The sequence below is a fragment of the Marmota monax genome, unplaced genomic scaffold (genome assembly GCF_021218885.2).
Source record: "Marmota monax isolate L192 unplaced genomic scaffold, Marmota_monax_Labrador192_F-V1.1 WCK01_AAM20220418_F8-fsc00018, whole genome shotgun sequence".
Classification (NCBI taxonomy): domain Eukaryota; kingdom Metazoa; phylum Chordata; class Mammalia; order Rodentia; family Sciuridae; genus Marmota; species Marmota monax.
In genome coordinates, this window is record NW_026692201.1 from 9,388,240 (window position 1) to 9,409,897 (window position 21,658).

The window sequence follows — 21,658 nt, forward strand, 5'->3', positions numbered from 1 at the left end:
CAGGTTCAGTTCCACATTCTCTAGTACATTCATCATCCTCCAGCTTTAACAATATTTTCAGTAATTTTATAAAACAATCACAATAGTATGAGACCTGAAATCACCAACTACTAATCAAGTCACAACAAATATTAAGCCTACTATTTGAAAGGATGGTTAGTCACTGCATCTGAACATGGGTAATCCAATCCCTACACTTCACAATAAATCATCTATTTAATCCTTCTAGATAGGTCTGAGGCTCACCGAACCTAAAAATATTCACAAATATCTTTCTTAACTTCTACAGAACTCCTCCAACTCAGACATCTATTGTTGTTGGTAGCATAATATGGAAGTTAATTTCCCTCAACTCCATTCTTCTACTTGTAATCCTGAAAAAAACATAAAGAGTAATTTTATTCTATTTTCAGTTTATGAGTATACACAATTGAAGGTATACAAGATATAGAGAAAATAAAAGTTTGACTCTACAATTTGAGTATATTTAGATACACTTACTTTCTAAATGGATGAACATTAACCCAAGTGAAGATATACCTGTACTGTAACTAATTTTATTGAAACTCTCTGGCACCTACTTCCCTCCCACTTTAAACTAATAAACAATATATTTAAAGGTCTTCCTAATTACTTGTGATCATCATTATTTCTTTTCTGTTTTTTTTTTTTTTAGTCATTGATGAACCTTTATTTTTTATTTATTTATATGTGGTGCTGAGAATCGAACCCAGTGCCTCACGCATGCTAGCCCAGTCATCATTATTTCTGAGTATCATTTATTGGCTACATCACAGAGATATCTGCTATAGATACTATACCCCAGACAGTAATTATTCCCTATAAATGTTGACTGTTAGACTAGACATGGTATATGTCATTAGCATGGCATAGTAATATCATAATAATGAGGGATATTATAGTTCTCTGTTCTTACCAGTTATATTCCCAGAATTGAGGAAGGAGTATGTATTTATCCAAAAACCCCTCACTTTTTGCCTTCTACTTTTTCTATGCTTCTATGCTGAGACTGTTACTTGCTGACACCATCATGATTTCTATCACTTTTAATAAAAATGTTTAACTGAGGCTTTTCCTTCTTCTCTACAGCCTCGAATTAACTCTTCATCTATAAGAATGCTAAAATTAGTCATTAAAAAGGTATAAAAAATACTATGAAAGTGTGCATTTATTTCACAAATTGACATATATATTCCAAATAAATTTTAAAATAATTATATTGAAGTATGCAAAAAAATCTTAATGAAACTTTTATTATAGTTGTATCAAATTCATAAATTAATTTGGGGAGAACTGACACCTCTGTATCACCAAGTCATCCCATGGTATTTCTCTCCTATTACTAATGTCTTCTTTTATGCTTTTCAATCATTTTATAATTCCTGGTCTTGTGCATTCTTTTGGGTTTTTTGTTTTTTGTGTTTTTGTTTTATTTTGTTTTGTTGGTACTGGGAATTGAACAGAGATGCTTTACCATGGAACTATAAGCTACATCCCCCATCCTTCCTTTATTTTCTATTTTGACAAAAGGTCTTGCTAAGTTACTGATGGTCTCACTCAGTTGCTGAGCCTGGCCTCAAACTTGCCTCAGTCTCCTGAATCACTGGGATTATAGGCATGAACCATCACACCCAGCTATCTTGTACATTCTTGTTGGTTTGTTGGTTTGTTTGTTTGAAGATGGAGTCTTGCTATGCTGCTGGGGTAGCCTCAAACTGCTGAGCACAAATAATTCTCCTGCCTTAGCCTCCAGAGCAACTGAGACCACAGATACTGCTATCCTGCCCTGTTCTTTTACTTTCTTTTCTAAATTAGTTACTTGATTGTGTTCACTACTATTATGACTATTCCTAAGTCAATTTTTGAAAAGAAGGAGGACTTTTCTTGCCATACTTTAGTACACAGTGCTAAGTCACTATAATAGAAACATTGTGATATGAAACAGAAATAGACAACTGATAAATTAAATCTGAGGAAGAACTCATAAGGGTGTGCTACTAATCAGCAGAAGTACTAAAGGCTTGCATTCTGTAGGAGAAAGAATACAATCACATACTATAAAAACACAATCAAATACCTCATAACCTATACAAAGGTAAATTCCTGAGGGATTATAGACCACAAACAAAATATAAAATTGTAAAGCAAGTAGAATAAAATGTAGAGGGACTTGCCATACAAATTAGAAAACGTTTTCTTCAGATCACAAAGTATTGATTTACATATTGTGATGTGATGATTTAAGTACTTGAAAATTAAGATTGCCTGGGCAGGAGGTATATATAGCTCAGTGGTAGAGAACTTGCCTAGCATGCACAAGAACCTGGTTTGGGTCCCCAGTACTGAAAAAAAAAAAAAAAGAAAAGAAAAGAAAGGATTCCTTATCAAAAGAGGATACCATAGATAAAATTAACAAGCTGTATTACCACATCTAAAATCAGTTAGGATTAATGTCTGTAATAATTAAGGAACTCCTACTAAGTCAGGAAAATAGGCAAAACAAATGAATAGACAATTCAATTTATTCTGCCAATATTTATTGAGCACCTATTTTTAAGGGTCAGGGATATGGATGTGAACAATAACCCTGCTTCAAGAATTTGAGCAGAGGAAATAAATACATACATAATTAATATAATGTTTTATTATGTTAAATACTATGAATAAAGATAAGGCAGAACAAAGATAGAAAGTGTTTGAATACTCTTTCAGGGAGTCTCTCAAGATGTAACATTTAAACAGATTTAAATGAAATGAGTGAATCATGAATATAAAGAAGCTTTCTATACAGAAAAAACAGCAAGAAGGCTCTAAGTTAATAGAAAACAAGTATGTGAAGAAATAACCAACTTCATAAATATCAGACTGACAAAATATAATGTGAAATAATACTAAGTACCAGTGGAAATAGAGGGGAAAAGTACTCTCATGTACTGCTAGTGAGCATGTAAAGTAGATTGAGCAACCCTAATCCAAAAATCTGAAATACAACAAAATCTTAAAGTTGGGGGTACCAACATGAAACCACAAGTAAAAAACTTCACACCTGACCTCATGTGACAATAACTATCTAAACAGATGCACTAAAATATTGTACGAAATTATCTCCAGGTTATATATTTAAAGCATATATGAAATACAAACAATTTCATTTCAGTCCAAAACAATTTCAGTTTGGACTTGGGTCATCCCCAAAACTGAATGTGTGCAAATATTCCAAAATCTAAAAATGTCTTTCATCTGAAACAGTATCAGCTCCAAGCACTTCAGACAAGATATATTCAACCTGTTCAGACATGCTGCAAATCAAGTTGTCAGTATTTAGTGAAAAGAAGTATGTGAGGGGACTGGGGTTGTAGCTCAGCGGAGGAACACTCGCCTAGCACGTGAGAGGCCTCAGGTTTGATCCTCAGCACCACATAAAATAAATAAAATGAAGGTATTGTGTCCAACTACAACTAAAAAATAAATATTATTTAAAAAATAAAGAAATATGTGTATTTCTTTTTTACAGAGAGAGCTCTCCCAAAGGCACTTAAGAGGACATAAATGAAATGAAAATCACAGAGCTGTTTATAGTATCAGGAAGTTTAAGCACCTAGATGACCATCACCAGATGGTCATCTAGGTTGCTTGACCAGATGAGGGGCATACATTAAATACCTAAAGCAGTTATAAGTTATGAAATAGATATAGAGAGATCCAAACAGGTTTCTTTTTCCTTTTTTTTTTTTTTTTTTTGTTTGTTTTGTTTAGTTTATTGAGCACTAAAATATTTTGGAAAAAAATGTCTTAGATTTGCTTCAAAATAACAGTTTGTAGGGCTGAAGATGTGGCTCAATGGTAAAGTGCTTGACTAGGCATGCATGAGGTCTAGGATTCAATCTCTACAGCACAAAATTATTATTTGTAGAGTCAGAATTTGGGGAAGGAGATGCCAAGGAGAGGAATGGTTACAACTCTTTATGAAGCAAAATTGGCTAGGAATTGATAATTGTTGATGCTTAATTATGGACACACGGAAGTTTCTTTGTACTATCCTCGCCATATTTGTATATGCTTAAAGTTTTCTATCATAGAAGGCACTTTTAAAGTGTTTAATGAGAAAAGAGAAAGTTTAGCACAACTTCACTTATGTAAACCATCAATAAATATGCATAAAACACCACCATATATTTGTTAAAGACACAGACATATCCAAAAACAGTAGCGTGAATATCTTTGAAGGAAGAAAATGAGAATGGGAAACAGGGATAAATGAGAACTATTTAAAATAAAATAAGAAAGAAGCCTCATTCTACCAAAACTGATAGTATGTCATTACCTAAGGAGTTTTATTAATTCAACTTCTTAACACCTGAGGTCAAAAAAAGGAAAACACTTGGGACTGGTATTGTGACTCAGCAGTAGAACGCTCATCTAGCATGTGCGAGGCGCTGGGTTCGATCCTCAGCACCACATTAAAAAAATAAATAAAATAAAGGTATTGTGTCCAACTGCAACTAAAAAAATATATTTACAAAAAAAGGAAAACATTGAACAAATGGAAAACTCTCTGGGATTACACAGGAGGATTAACTAAATCTGACTTGGGAAGACGGGGCATCCTCATACCTTAATTACACTGAATCAGAATCTCTGAAATTGGGCAAAAGGTACTACTGTTCAAATCCCATTTCACAGAGGAGAAACTGAGGAACAGTGAGTAAAATGATAATCCAAGCTCACAATTCAGCAAGTAGAAAAGGTAGAAAGATAGAAATCAAGCCCAGGGCCAGAAAACCCACTCTTGGCTGTGTGAAATGGCTCATACCTATAATCCCAGTGGCTCAGAAGGCTGACGTAAGAGGATCACAAGTCCAAGTACAGCCTGTGTAACTTAGCAAGACCTTGCATCAAAATAAAACATAAAAATGGCTAGGTATATGGGTCAGTGATAGAATGCCCCCTCCACACACACAAAAAAAAAACTTATTCATACTGTACTACCAATGCACTGTTATAATATAAAATCTAAGTATAGCCAACGGAATTTGACCTTCCTAAAATATTATCTTGTACCACAATGTCACTGCTCTTGGCAACCACCAAAAAAGTTAAATGCTGTATAGTCTAAAAACCACCTCCTAATTACCCTCATTTACTTGTTCAATTAATATCCCCCTTTTTGCCAATATAAATCTTATTCCAAGCACACCAGTCCTCCTCCTTTTAGAATACACATATTCCTAAACTAATAATCACTTTCTCCAAACTGAAAAACCTTCTATTCTTTTCTACACTTGTTTGTATCCATTTGTCCTACAATGTCCAGCATTTAGAACATTTCCCTAGCATTAATTGATGGAACTAAAGTCCCACCACTATTCCAAGAAGTTTCCCTGATGACTTCGACACACACCTTTTCCTTCTTTAATTTCTTTTGCACCTACTCTCTGAGCCATTCAATTAGCACCTTATTACAGTAACACCTCATTTATCCAGCATCATTGGGAAAGGAAAGTGTTCATCAGAAGCAAATTTTCCAGACAACTTAAGCACTAATTTAGGAAGCAGCAAAGTAGAATGAAAATAGTGCTGACTTTAGTTACAGACAGACCTAGGTTCAAGTCCCAATTCTTCCACTTACCAGATAAGTGTCTTTGAGCAAATGTCAACAAATGTCTCTAAGTCTACTGCATTTTCTATAAAATGTGGATAAACTATTATCTTCACAAAGTAATTCTGGGTATTACAAAAATCACACAGAAAGAATCTGGCAAACATTCTTTAAATCATAGCTATAACTACTCCAACTATTATGCACTAACACATTAAAACAATTTTTATGAAAATCTTCATCTATATAAATTTGAGATTTTTCTCAGAAGACAGTGAATAAAATTAAGACTTCTTAATAACTCAAAATTCATTCAACTGAATTTACTTATTCAATATCCAGGACCAACAAGGTGCAAAGTGATTAAGGATTTAAGATGAATGAAATAAACATGGTCCCTGTACTGATGGAGTTTATAGAGTATACTGGTCACTAAATAATTTCACTTTGTGTTATAGAATAAAAGTGAAACAAATAAGATGCTGGATGGAGAATAAGGGATAGCCTACTTTAGAAAGGATGATCAGGGAGGGCCTCTGAGACTTGATGAAGAAGTGAACCATGGAAAGAGTTGAGAAGAGAAATACTAGCAAAGGAAAAGCGTACACAAAGTCCTGAGGTGTCAAAGAATTAGCATATTTAAAAACTGAAAGAAAGATATGGAGGATCATAAATTAAGAAGGAAAACAGCAAGAGATGTTGTTACAGAATTAGGCAAAATCAGATCATTCAGGGTTGGGTTCTGCAGGCCACATTAAGGAGTGTGAGTTTCATTCTAAATTTAATTGAGAGTGATTTGACAGGATAATGTCAATACACCAAATATTTCAGGAACAGACTTTTTTTTTTCTTATTCCTTTGCAGAGTTACCACTGATTAATTTGACTTAGAGCTTCCATTCCGAAGCAAATGTAGTAACAATTATACAGTACGATAATTTTTCAAAGTTTTACTGAAAGGACCAGTATCATTTAAAAAAATTAGTTGTAGACAGACACAATACCTTTATTTTATTTATTTATTTTTATGTGGTGCTGAGGATTGAAACCTGTGCCTCACACATGCTAGGCAAGCACTCTACCACCAAGCCACAACCCCAGCCCCAAGCAGCATTATGGAGTGGTAGGGGGAAGAAACATTTCTTATGCCAATTATATAAAAACATTAATGATGAAGCTACTCTACGGTGGTCTCTACGGTCCTCATTTCGTACTATACTTCATCTTGTAGTTCCTTCTAGAACAAAGTTTGAAAACAGGTATAAAGAACACTGGTCTAGGAGTCATAAGTTTTCAATACTATTCCTGATATAATGACATAACAGCCAAGTAACCCTGTGCAAATCATTTAATACCTTTAGTCTCAACTTTTACTTTACTACAATGGAGAAAATACCTGATACTAATATTGTGTATCAAAAGCTATAATACTTGGAGCGGTCTCTCCCAATAAGTAGAAATTACATTTTTTATTGCTTTTATAACAAAAATAATTGATTTTGATTGCTTTATGTCCAAACCATCTGAAATATAAAGGCTCCAAGCATGAATTAACTTTTGCAAATATCCAAGCCCATTTACAAATTGGTATCTGTGACATCAAATGAAATCCACACATTTATTAAATCCCTGCAATAATTAAGGTCCCAAGTAGTGCTATAACTGAAAAACTAAATTTGGTGTCTTGTGAAAATGAAGTTGATTTTTTAATTATTTTTAAAGATCAATGAAGACTATATATTTCAAAATAACTAAGAATAAATTCAGATGTCTCACCACAAAAAGTGGTAGATAGATCAGGTGATGCATATGTTACTTAGCCTTTGAGTTCAAACCCCAGTACGCCCCCAAAAAATTCTCATTACCGAAAAACAATTACAGAATAACTATATCTTTAAAAATTTAGAAATTTTACTTAGTTGAAAACACATCCATAACTAAAATTCTGCAGGCTTATTATCTCAATTTAAAAAATGGACTTTGCATTCAGAATGACAAACTAAAATACACTTATACTCTGGTATCACATTCTGATTTATATCTTTTACTATTCCATCAGCGATTAGATTTTTTTAAAAGAAGTATAATCTTCTGATAGTAAGGAAAGAAAATTAGACTTCTTATATCTTAGCCCAATACTAAGTAGAAACTCAAGTTTCCTCTTAAGTGATGAAATTTAAGTTGTTTTATACTGAATGAGATGAGTCAAATGGTGAACATTTTACTGCCTGTATATTTTTCATTCAATTTTTATTAAATAAATAAACAAAAAGGAAATTACTTCTGGGCTGGGGTTGTGGTTGGCAGTAGAGCACCTGCCTAGCATGTGTGAGGCACTGAGTTCAATCCTCAGCACCACATAAAAATAAATAAATAAAGGTATTATGTCCATCCACAACTAAAAATATTTAAAAGAAAGAAAGTAAGAAAATCACTTCTGGGGCTGGGATTGTGGCTCAGCTGTAAAGTGCTCATCTAGTACATGTGAAGCCCCAGGTTCAATCCTCAGCACCACATAGAAAAAAATAAATAAAATAAAGGTATTGTGTCCAACTACAACTAAAAAAAAAAAGAAGAAAATCACTTCTAAGAGAATTTTTAAATTGGGCATACAATATGAAATTTACCATCTTAACCATTTTTAAGTATACAATTCAGTTGTGTTAAGCTTATTCATATTGTTGTAAAACAGATCTCTCAATTTTTCATCTTGCAAAACTGAACTCTATACTCATTAAATAAATGTTCAATGGCAACAGGGTTCAAGAAAAGAGACTATAAATACTGAATTGTATGACCTTAAGTTTCTAATTGCTTTTGCCTCAGATTCCTTGTCCATAAAATAAAATATAACATTTACTTCAATGGGACAGCACGAGGATCAGTTTAACACCATTATGTTTTGGGTCATTTAAATATTTTAGTAGTTTACTAAGAAATTATATATTCTTTATCTTTTTTAGATACCCAGAGATTTATAATAAAATGACAAATATTTTCCTGGAGTAGAATTATAGTTCTCAAGAAGAAATCACAAAACAGTCCATGTAACTGTTAAACCAAATGAATCTCTGGCAATATCTTATGGAAAAGTTATCTTTACTTACGCCAAGTAAGAGGAAAGACTTCCTGGCTGCCTTACTAAGCTTCAGGCAAAAAATGCTCATCTACTTCAAAAGTTCCAGTAACCATTCTAGTAAGGAATGGTTAAAACAAAAAATCAATTACTTTATCCAAATAAAGTTCAATTAATGTTTGTCTTCTAGTCCCCAGTTTCAACACATCTACAGAAGAGATTATCATCCAAGTTAAAGGATACCCTAAGCCTATCCTTTTAGAACAATGAACCATTTATTTAAAGATTCTTGGGAGAAATAATACCCAAAAGTTTGCTTTTTTTCTCCTTTTTTGGTTATATACAAATTGGAAAGGTAATAAGTTAAGACCCTAAATGGAATTTTTCTATCATAATATTAACTTAAATGGAGAAATGAAAAATTCTGTTCTCATTTCAATTATCAAATCATATGAACAAAACTTGCTGTTTTAACACTGCAGGGCATTGAAGCATTGGATTTCAAGGCCTTAAACTTGGCTTCATAAGATGTTCATTGATTTGATGTATTCTATCAAATCAAGGTTTATTGCTTATTCATATATGTAAATTGTCTTAACTAATAATCTTTTTAAAATGCTACATTAAAAAGCTTCAAAAATAATTAAAATCATAAAATAAATTTATTTCAGAAACATGCAAAAATAATGGCACATGATCTTAAACCATTCGATTTTTGTAAACACTTTTTTCTCAGTTTCTAGATATGAAAACCACATTTTCCCTTGTTCAAAATAAAGTGGTAGGGCTGGGTTTGTGGCTCAGTGGTAGAGCACTTGCCTAGCATGTGTGAGGCCCTGGGTTTGATTCTCAGCACCACATATAAATAAGTAAAATAAAGGTCCACTTATAAAATATATATATATATATATATATACATATATATATATATTTTAAAAAATAAAAATAAAGTGGTAATCCATGATCCATAGTATGTATAAATACCTCATCATAAACATTATAAAAAATAGTAATTTTGATAGAACAGAGATGTAATAATTTATAGCCTGGAGTCCAATATATGCAATAAATAGTAATATCAATGCACTCTATAAATTTACTCATAGCATCTTGTATATAATGTCTTTAAAGTTATAAATAAATGGTTTTGCTTTAACATGTTCAGTTTCCTATCAAAACTATGAAGATGAAATGGAATCTCAAAATATTAATTTTTTGAACTAAGCTCTAAATCATAATCTATCAGAATGGCAAAGTGCTTGTTTCTCTGTTTCGTTGTTTTTTTATAAGAACTTCCCTATTTATAATTACAATAAATTATATAGGCAAATAAATAAAAGTAAAACAAGCAATCTAAAGGCTACTTTTATATGTAGTATGCTTCGCTTTGTCAACTGTTTTCAGTGATTGACATAAAAGAAACCCTAGCTACAGGTAAAAATTAGTTTCTGAAGATGTACATATCACTAGAGTATCTTATCTCCCTTCTAGAAAACATTAAAAAAAAAAAAAAGAAAGAAAGAAAAAATTCATCCCCTCTGCTCAACTGTTTTAGAAGTCTTGTGCACCACTGGTAAGTGATCTCCTCATATTTTAGACGATTAGAAAACAGTACTTTCAAAAAACATTCAATTTCTGCCTTTAAAAATGTTGAATAAACAATCTTACCATAATTAGAAAGAAAGAGGTCTTTGAAAGTAATTCAAAGTTATAAGATCTTTAACTTGTATAATTTCAAAAGACTTGAATTTATAACATGTTTTAATAAACTTGTTAAGTGTTGTAACATTCTTTCTTGGGCAAAATACATATGCCCCAAATCTCCCAATAATAGATAAAGATTTTATCAGCTCCTTGTAGTGTTAATCAGCAAGATGAAAAACTATCAATCATCAACAGAAAAAAAAAAATAAAAGAACAACATTAACAAAGAAGGAAGGCCCAAACAATATTGGGATTCCACTGAACATAAAATAAATTGAAACTCATAATAATAAACATAGAGGAAATAGAGAGGGCTCCCATGACTTTCAACCAAAAAAAAAGCCTCTTAGCCACAGTAAATCATGGTTGTAAGAATTCTCAGACATAACAGCTAAAAGGAGGAGGTCAGAAACCACCAGACAACCACACAGGTAGAAAAATCAGTCCTGAAACTGAAGTATTCTCACTAATAAGCTATACAACTCACATAATGTTGATTTTTTAATAATTACACAGATTATATTATTTGAAATCCAACAGGCCCAAGAATTTTTCTTTTAACCCTCCAATTTCGCTGATAGATTATCTGTTAACATCTAAGAAATTATTCATCCTATATTTTATTGATTTCTTTTCCCCTTCTATATAACTCACCTTGATATGACCAAATGCCACAGTCAGACAGTACTTCCTTCTCAATACAGTGCCTGTAGCAATATAATTTATGAAACTGAAAGCTCTCCCATAAGCCTCATAGTGGCTATTTTTATCTGAAAAGGGCCCTGAATACTAACAGAACTTATTTAAACTAGTTAAATGTCCATGCATTTAAAAAGATAGGCCAGAAGGCAAATGTGTATTGGTTTAATGAACTCATTCTGTTTTGAATAAAATGTGACCACGTTTATAAGATATGGGGTGGGGGGCGGGGGGGAGATAGGAAACTATCAAAGGAAAAGAAGTCCAAATTTTTTTTTTTAAAGAAAACATCATCAGGCTTACATTTATTTGGGAAAAAAAAAAAAGTCAAATGTCAGAAAAGTGCAAATTGTATCATAAATACCTATTCATTGAAAGTAAATGGGCATAAGGATGATATTTTTCTGATTAGAATCAAGATTCAAGACCCTTTGTTTTACTAGGTTAAAGGTACTTACATGAACTGGCAGATGATATGGAAAAGTGACATCAACTTGTACCTGCTTCTTTGGCTTTTATAATTTCTTAAATACACAGATTAAAAGGCCATTAATTAATTTGTAAATAATTACAAATGTTAATTTCCATATTAACAGGGTCTAGATGAGGACAACATTACAAAATATTGCTAAGCAATCTTTAATGCCTTAAAGAGCTGACAAACCTAAATTAAGACATTTTTCATTTTGGCTTTAGTTTGCAGTTTGATATAAGTATCTCCCTCTCTCAGGTCTGTTCTAAATGACAGCAGGTCCCTGAACACATATAGCATTCTCATACCTTGCAAAGCTCATAGCCTTGCCAAGAGGACTAGCAAAGTAGATAATGAGAAGTATATGCATAATACAAACAAATCTCACTACATTCCATATAGATTATCAACCAGCAAAGGGAAATGGTCTGTTAAAGCCTCGTGAATTTATTAGTAGAAAGATTCCTATATTCAAAGAGTATTTATAAAGAAAACATTTTAAGATAATGCTATACTCTTAAGCCAGTGCCATCATCACCTCACCTGTACAACTGATTATTTTAAAATTGGTATCAATATCATTGTCCTTTTTGGAAGGTTTTTCAAATAAATGCCACTTTATTCAAGAAAAATGGTAAATTGAGCTGCACATGATCTTTATTGTTGATTTTAAGTGAATATCAGCATGCTAACCTAATGATGAAATGAAAGTACTTAAGAATTTTGATTAGAACAATAAAGGTTGCAAACTTTGGTTAATTCATCTCATCTTAGATGTTGCAAATTATATTAAATATATATTGAAAATGTTTGATGTATTATGTCTTTTATAACTATATAACAAAAAAAATAAATGACAAACCAAATACTATCAGCTGCTTTTCAAAGCTTTAATAAAATGGTCATGAGATTTAAATATATATAATAATTTATATGTACTAGTAATATATCATACAGGATTTTTTCTAACTTATACCTTACATTTTTAATTTAAATATACTTTAAATAATGAAATAGTTCTTAGTAAGTAATTCACATTTTACAAATAATTTAAATTTAAAACACATTTTATAAGCTTTCCTGTTGACATAGCAATATTACAAATTTTATAGTAAAATATTAGATAAAAATAAAGTTAATATCAAAATTTATATCATTGCTATATGTGTATTTGCTTTCCTCTAAGTATAAGTTTATACTGTTACAAATGACAAAAGAAATTTACCAGTCCATCTGTGTTTCATTATATCTGGGTATAACGGCATTTTGTTGTTGTTGTTGTTTAACATTTCAGATTACTTGTTGCTTTTTTTCAGGATGATAGAAAGTAAAATCTGATCAAGTCCTTTCCCTCCTTAAAAACCTCAGAATGGACACCACTGGCCTCAGGAGGAACTCAAAGCCTTTGCCTGGCTTTCAAGAATTAACCGTTGCTCACCTCTGTAACCTTTACCACCTTTCCAAAATATCCCTCTCTGAAACATACACACTATAACACTACTGAACTTTCTGTTTCTAAAAGGATCCTACTCTCTCACTTCTGGACCTCTCCCAAGCACAAACTGTTCCTATGCCAAACACCCTGTTTACTTCTCTTGGCAGGGTTTGTCCCCACACGGTTATATCCCCACTGCCTTGTACAGTGCCTGGAAAAGAGCAGGCCCAGAATGAGAATTTAAAGAGTGAGTTAATAATGATAGAATTTAAACAACTTTTTTTTAACTTTTGTTTTTGAGGAAGGTATTTAATGGGAACGGAAAATGATAAAAGTTCACATATGTTACCTTCTTTTGCCCTTTAATTGGTACATTTAAAAGGGTGCTTTTTGGTCAAGTAATTTTGATATTTTTCTTATAAAATAATGTAAAATTTTTCCATGCATGGACGGATATCGAAAAAATACTGGAAGGTTATAAGTTTATATTCTTTATTTTGCTTCTCTACATTTTTGAAGTTTTCTACTTTGAATATTTATTACTTGAATAACAAAGTATTTTAAAAAGTACTGGTAAGCCAATCAAAGTCAATTTGTGCTTCTGCGAGTTATGGTTTTACTTACTCAAGTATTCTTATGTGTCCCTTTTACCAATTTAAATAGAAGAGAGGAAATTTAGAGATACTGTTCTATAGGGATGAATTAAAGTTTGGTAACCAGTGGAGACAAAAAAAAAAAATCCACCAAATTTTTGCTTTAAAAGCTAATAATCCTACTGATTGGTAACCACAACGCAGCTAATAATTTCATTTTCTCAACTATACTACAGTCATTTCCCAGTCATCTCTTGGAAATAATCCCTTTATTCTAATAAGATCCAAAAAGCTTTTAAAAAATAATTGACAAAAGTTAGCAATGCAATCTATCCTAAAAATCATTTTTAAAATGTACATGCTCAGTCACTTTCAATAACTACTAAAGCTAAAACACTTGCTGACTTCCTTCCTTGCCATGTCCTCTATAACATCCCATTATTGTCATCCTTTAATAATTTTTTAAAAACTGGTCCCAAGCAGTTGAAAAACACTTTACTAAAATAACAAAACCTCTTTACTAAAATTATAAAACCAAATGGCATTCCACAAAGAATACCCACCACATGCAAAAATCCCTCCACACACACACAAAAAGAGAAAACCCTTTATTTCCTTGTAGTTAGTCTGAAGACTATCCATAGTTGACTTTTCTTCCTCACTTTATCTCCACATCTCAAAACACTGCATGCTAACTTGGGTTCACTCCACTGAAACTGATATCCCTAAGGTCAAAGTTGGCCTCTCAATTAAAACATCAACCCTTGTTTAAACCTCTTCATTCATTCTACTGTGTCTGACATAGTAACTCACACCTCAATTCTCAGAACCCCCATTTCTTGATCACTGTGATGCCAATCTTTTATGAACTCTTCATATTTCTCTGGTGTTCCTTTTTGGTCTCAATCTCAAACTCTCAAAATCTTTGATTTCTTCACACTTTCTCCCTATACATTTCCAAGAAAAAATGGCTTTATTCCCATCTCATGCTTTCAAATTATATACAATGCAAAGGAAAAGACAGAAGCAGATATGTAAGAGGTAAAATCAGACAAAACTAATCTATGCTGTTAAAAGTTCAGGCAGAGTGGGGAGCACATGTGAAGCTTCTACAGTGCTGGTGATAGCCTTTCTCTTGATGTGGTTGCTTGGTTACACTGCTGTATTCAGTTAGTGAATATTTATCAAGCTATACACCTAGGATATATACATTTTTTTCTATATGAATGTCATATTTCAAAATAAAGTTATTCTTTTAAAAGAAAGAATAAGCTAACACTGAGTTTACAGTTGGGTTCTGACATGTGACTTGTCTAAATTACTTATCCTACTGAAGTCTTAGTTTCCTCATCAACAAAATGAAATAAAACATAATACATGAGGTACCTGGCACAATGTTTAAAACTCAAACACCTTACATTTATAAATGTTACTTCTCTGTCCCCAGCCTCTCAATTCCATTATCTCCAGCCTAGATTTCTCAACTAAAAAAACTACATAACAAATTTCTTCCCAAACTGTTCTCTCTCTAGGTCTGGATAACACCTCAAACTGAACTCATCAACTGCCTTCTTTTCCTTCCTATTCTTCCTCCTATATTCCCTCAAAATCTGGGACTAAAACAATTATAATCATCTTAAAATTCCTAATTTTTTTCATTTAGGTCCCAGGTCCTATATTCCACAGCCTGAAATATGTACTGCATTAATGCAGAAGAATGATGACAGCTAACACATTTATATTGTTACAGCAGCTTAGTTATTACCAATGTTTCCTGTTAGATCTGTTTCCCCTTGTGTCCCACCCTTCATATAACTTCCAGAATTAATATTCTAAAATGCACCTCAGATGATGTAACTTTTCTGCTTAAAATTCTTTACCTCCAAGGTCAAGCTGTCATTCAAGGTTATATTTTAAATAGTTCCTGTTTAACCTGCCAGACATATCCTCTACAGCACATCCAATCATATCAATTTTATTGCAGTTTACCAAATACATTTGGCCCTCTGTATCCAACTGGTTCTGCATCTGCAGGTTCAACAAAAAACAGCTCAACAACATTCCAAAAAAAAAAAAATCCATCTATACCAAACAAGTACAGATTTCTTTTTCTTCTCATCATTTCCTGAACAATAAAGCATAACAACTATTTGCATAATGTTTACATTGTATTAGTATTATAAGTAATCTGAAAATGATTTTCAGTACACAGAAAGATGTGCATAGATTATATGCAAATACTATACCATGTTGCATAAAGGACTTGAGCATCTGCAGATTTTGGTATCCATGGGGGTCATGGAACCAAGTATACCAAGGGATGACTATATACCACACTCTTCATGCCTTTGTATTTCTGTACTTTCTTTCTCATTCCTCTCCCCAACCCCACACATTCTCTCCCCACCTTAGGTAACCCCTCCTCAATTTTCCTAATGTTTGTCTTTTAATAAATAGCCCCTTAGAAATATCTCCTGACACTCAAGACTCCTAGGCTAGATTCAGTGCCCTTTTCCAAAACTCTCATACCATCTTTGGAATAACTATTACAGTGCTTTTTTACCCAGTGTGGTAATTGCTGATAGTGATCCCCCTCTGGAGAGTCAGTTCCTGGTGGGCAGAGATTGCTGGGCTATTCAGATCTGACTCAGGAGGGCTCAACAGAGGCCAACATCGACAGTTCACATTTTTTTTAAATAAATACAGGAATGGAGAGATAGTATAAAGCAGGATGAATAGGATTCTCATCTTATAAAATATATATAAATGTATACTATTATAAAAATAAACAAGTTTTTAAAATGAGTTTTAAATTCTAACTGGCAAAATCCAACTATTTAAGAAGTTCAATTTTCTTAGGCTAGTCTATGGCTAAAATAGGCAGCACAGTCAGAAACCGGAGTTTGAAAACATGCTATACAATTTACTGTGAGGCCCTGAACAAGATATGTAACCTCTGAGACTCAGTTTTCCTATATGTAAAATCAGGATTACATCTACTTTATGAAGTTGCTGTAGGGATTAAGCAAGAAAAGCAGCCAGTCCCAAAAAAGGGAAAATATGTATAAAGTACCTTGAATAGTCAAATTCATAAAAAAAGAATATAAAATGGTGGTTGCCCAGAACTAAGGAGAGCAAGGAGTGGGAAGCTTTTGTTTAATGAGTATACAGCTTCAGCTTAGGAGGATGAAAAAACGGTCTAGAACTGGAGAGTGCAGACAGGGGTACAACAATGTGAATATACTTAATATCACTGAACTATACACCTAAAAATAGTTAAAGTGCTAAATTTTATGTTACATATTTTACCAGGACAAAAGAACATGTGATCAATAATTCATATTGAAAGACTTTCCCTACCTTATTAGAGAGAAGCACGAAAGGGAAAAAAAAAAAAAACCTTTCTTTCTCTTTCCCGACCCCACCTCTCCAGACTGAAGCTAACTGGCAAAGGAATAGAGAAGAGTTCATTGGTTTAAAAAAAAAATTTATCCTGAGCCTTCACAAATCAGAAACTTAAAACTATACTAAATCATACACAGACCAATTTACATAACAAGAGCATAAGGATTTCAAATAAAAATCAGAATTTATTCAAGACATGGCACTTCTGGAATTAAATATTGTATAGGACTGTGTTTAACACACTATAACACATATTTTCTTTTAATCAAAGTACTGATAAACTTTAACATCTAATCTATGATTCTCTGTTGAATCAAATTCTTAATGAGATATATATATATATATATATATATTAATCTCTCATCATAAAAGAGGTACCTAGAGTAAAATGAAAAGAACACTGACCTTGGAACCAAAAACATCTAAATATGGCTCAACTCCACCATATAATATCTATATTATCCTACCTGGGTAAGTAAATTTTCATTTATAAATCTTAACAATCAATTAAGATATCACCTACTTCACAGGATTATGAGATTTAAATTAAATTAAAATAAGCTATATTTAAAAAACTTGAAAACTGTAATACAATTTCATTTATATTATTAAGTTTATGAGCAAAGTAGTCTATCAAAAATTCATATGAAAAACACACAGTTTCATGGTAATATAAGTAGGTACTCTCTCCTAGTTCTGAAATTCACAGAGACTACTATATGCCTATATTTTAGAAATATCTTCTTTAGAAATTACATATTAATCCAAGCACCAAAAACTGGAGATTGAGGGGAAAAATAGACTTTTGTGACATTTGTCATATTATTGATTACATCCTTAATTCATTTATTCCACAAACATATAATAACAATTCCTAGCACTGTGCTAAGCATTGGGAATACAATGGTGAACTAGACAGCATAATGCTTAAACCGTATGGAGCTTCCAATCTGAGGAAAGACATTAAACAAAACATCACATAAATTATTCACTATTTATAATTGACATGAAAAATGAAAAACAGAGGTTTCTACAAAAGCATCCAATCCAATCTGGGAGGTTTAGGACAAAATAACCATGCCACCAGCTATACCATCTTTGCTAACCCCATAGACTTTTTTTTTTTTTTTGGATGTACATGGACACAATACATTTATTTTATTTATTTATATATGTTGCTGAGGACCAAACCCAGTACCTCACACATGTTAGGCAAGTGCTCTACCACTGAGCCACAACCCCAGCACCGCCCCCAAGAGGCTTTCAATAAACCTTAACTATTTCTACCAACAATATCATTATAAAAACCCCACTGTCTTCCTTAGAAACAACTGTATCCTGAGGGCTTAGGAGATAAAAGATAATCAGTCCTACCATCTAGGAGGACCAGAAAAACTGGATCCACCATCCAATTCCTCAGTAAAAAATAAAACCAAGGAAGAATAGCTTCTTCATCCCAACTTTCACTGGTATTGTATATATCCTTGAGCAGTTATGCTCATTTTAAAAAGTTTCCTCAATGGTAGCTTTAAACTGCTGGAAACACTCTAACCTCAAGGCTTTCCCATAGCTGTTTCTTTCAATATTAGTCAGATCTCTACTTAAATGTCTTTTCTCAAAGAACCTTCCCCTAACTATCCAATCTACTATAGATTCTCAGTCATTCTCTATACTATAGCCCCCATATTTTATTACTTTATAGCATATATGACTATCCAAATTTACCTAGTACATCTATTTGCTTATATATTTCTCCTACAAATGTGAAAGCTCCATGAAAGCAGAGACCCATTTTACTCTACTCAAGATACATCGTCCTTGCTAAAGACTCCAAGTATTGTTTAGGTAGTTCAGGTACAGGGGAGCAATGTTTCTAGCCCAGGGGATAAACAATGACTGATTTAAGCCAATTATGGTAATACCATTACCTTTGCCAGTAATTGGTGTAGCGGGAGGAATTTTACAGTTCTTTCTAATAAGGCATAAGAAGAGATCTCCTAATACAAGAATAGGTTTTCCTTCCTGACTGATGAGACATGAAGAAGGGAAAACTTGTCTCTTCCTCCTGATTTTATACTAGTCTGTGAGAGAAGTGATGCTGGGAACCTGAAGCAGCCATGTTACAGTCACAACAGGAAGACCACAAGGATGGCAGAGAAGCTGATCCTGAACCCTGATGTTCTTGATTCACTTAAGCATATCTGGAATTGCCACTTTCATATATCTTCATTCTATTAAGATTTATTTTTAAACCTGATCAATTAAGCCATTTTTTTATCTCCTGTTCTGATATTTGCAGCCAAAGCTGTAATAAACTCTTAAGCCTGTTTCTTCTGTAACATTAAGAGAAAACAGTATTTTTGAAGGGATTAAAAGATATAAAGTACCAAATGTAAACAAAATTCTTAAATGAAAGCATGGCTATTATTGTTACTATTAATAACATTCTATGACAAACTCAACAAATTCATTATAGAGTATTTAGGATATTGTTATTTTAATTCTGCCTCTCTAAGATCATTGTTGGATTTGTTTGGGGGGGGGGGGTATTTTGCTTTTTGTTGATGTTTTGTTTTCTTGTTTGGGGAGGAGTTGCCAAGGTTGGTGTCCAACTCCTCAGCTGCCCAAGCAGCTGAGACTACAGGTGTGCACTATTGCACCCAGCCTCATGAGATCATTTTATTGCAATAATTTATGTCAATTTCTTCTGTCGATAAAATAGCTCTCCTCTCCCCCCTCTCTCCCCAAGTCTGGAGTTATCTAAAATAAAAAAGAAATAACCATATTAATAATTTCAGAGGAAAGCCTGTTTTGATGCATCAACTATTTTAACTTAAGTGGACAGTATCACATATAAATTTCCACCTTCTATTCTTGTCTTCACAAATATTTCATCAGTATTTTAATACTGTATTAAATTTCTGTCTTGGATTGGAAACTAAAATTACAGCTATATTAGTAATTAAAATATACCCTTCAATACCTACTATTACTGAGAAAAAAAAATCTTTAAGAGCAGAAAAAGAATAACAGAATGCTATACTTCAGTCTACAATATTTTCTATGCTGAACTACTTTATGACATTACGTCCATGAAGCAAAATTAATACAGAAGATCAAAAATAGGAATTTGCCAGGTCATTGGTTCACTCTAGCTGAATTGCGAACTAAAATATTATGATGGCTCATTATTGGTCTCAAAGCTACTTAGGGTCCTACATGAAATGCAACAATCAAAATTCTTCTTTAAAAATATTTTTTAGATGGTGATGGACTTGCTTTTTTTCACTTATTTATATGTGGTGCTGAGAATCAAACCCAGTACCTCACAAGCTAATACTAACTTAAGTTTTTCCTTTAAAAGATGAGCAAAAAATAGAAATATTAATACCACCACTACATTAATACTATCCAGGCTGATCCAGATAAATTTTTAGTTCTGCAATTATTACAAAAACAGTAGCTCCCCTTTTCAAAAATCTTTAACCATGAATTTACTGCCAAAAATTATTCACTCATTTTGACCAAGGTAGACTTAAAAATTATGTGGAAAAACTCTATTCTTCCCTGTGTAGTCCATTTTCTACTTGTTTTTCAATGTTTTCACATTGAAAATATTGAATGAGATATAACAGTTTGGGAAAGCTAAGAACACTCTCTGCTATGTTTTTAAATTATATATATATATATGTGTATATATACATACACACACACACACATACATACACATATATATATTTTAGTTGTAGTTGGAAACAATATCTATTTTTATGTGGTGCTGAGGATCGAACCCAGGGCCTCACGCATGCATGGTGGGCATGCGTGAGGCCCTGGGTTCTACCACTGAGCCACAGCCCCAGCCCCTGCTATTTAATATTACTAAAAACAGGAAGAATCTTAATCTTGGTGCGCCACCCTTCATGTCACCTTTCATAGAATACATGGGGGTTCTTGTGTAATAATTAAGAGAACTGTCGTAGTCCTAGTTAAATTATATAAGTTTAAAAAGCCTTACATGAACATGAACAGATGTTATATATGTAAAATACATACAAAATCTGATAAGCAAAGTCTAAAGTCTGAATAATATCATCATTTAATTTTTACTCCAGACTCTTCAGATATTAACAAATACATCTTATTCTTTACTCCAATGCTATTTGGTGGGGGGAGAGTACCAAAGATTGAACTCAGGGGCATTCAGCCACTGAGACACATCCTCAGCCCTATTTTGTATTTTATTTAGAGACAAGGTCTCACTGAGTTGCTTAGCACCTTGCTTTTGCTGAGGCTGGCTTTGAACTTGCAATCCTCCTGCCTTAGCCTCCTGAGCCACTGGGATTACAGGTGTGTGCCACTGAACAAGCTCCAATGCTATTTTAAGATCATCTTTTTAGACTAACATCTTAATATTTTGGCATGTTTATAGAGGCTTAAATGTTAGTAAATGATATGTCACTAGTATTTAATGTTATTCCCACATCAATGTCAAAGTAATAATGTACACATAATGGTAGAGAATACCATGTATTCCAAAATAAAATTATAACTATTTATTTTTAAATTACATATTTCCAGCAGTAGTTTCATATCTTTCAAACTCAGTGTTCTGGGTCCTAAACCTATTCCAACACTAATGTAATGGTGATCTCCAT

The 21,658-nt window shown here is 32.7% G+C and overlaps 1 protein-coding gene across 8 annotated transcripts in view; it reads right to left on the reverse strand.

Moving 5' to 3' along the window:
• Ssbp2 (single stranded DNA binding protein 2) overlaps positions 1-21,658 on the reverse strand; it is a 322,386-nt gene that overhangs the window by 294,861 nt on the left and 5,867 nt on the right. For 2 of the 8 annotated variants that reach the window (XM_058574411.1, XM_058574406.1), the window contains exon 1: positions 11,054-11,316. The exons of the other annotated variants lie outside the window; for them this stretch is intronic. The gene's annotated coding sequence lies outside the window, so the exon portion shown is untranslated. Of the gene's footprint in view, positions 1-11,053; positions 11,317-21,658 lie in introns of those variants that run through there. 8 annotated transcript variants of the gene reach the window in all.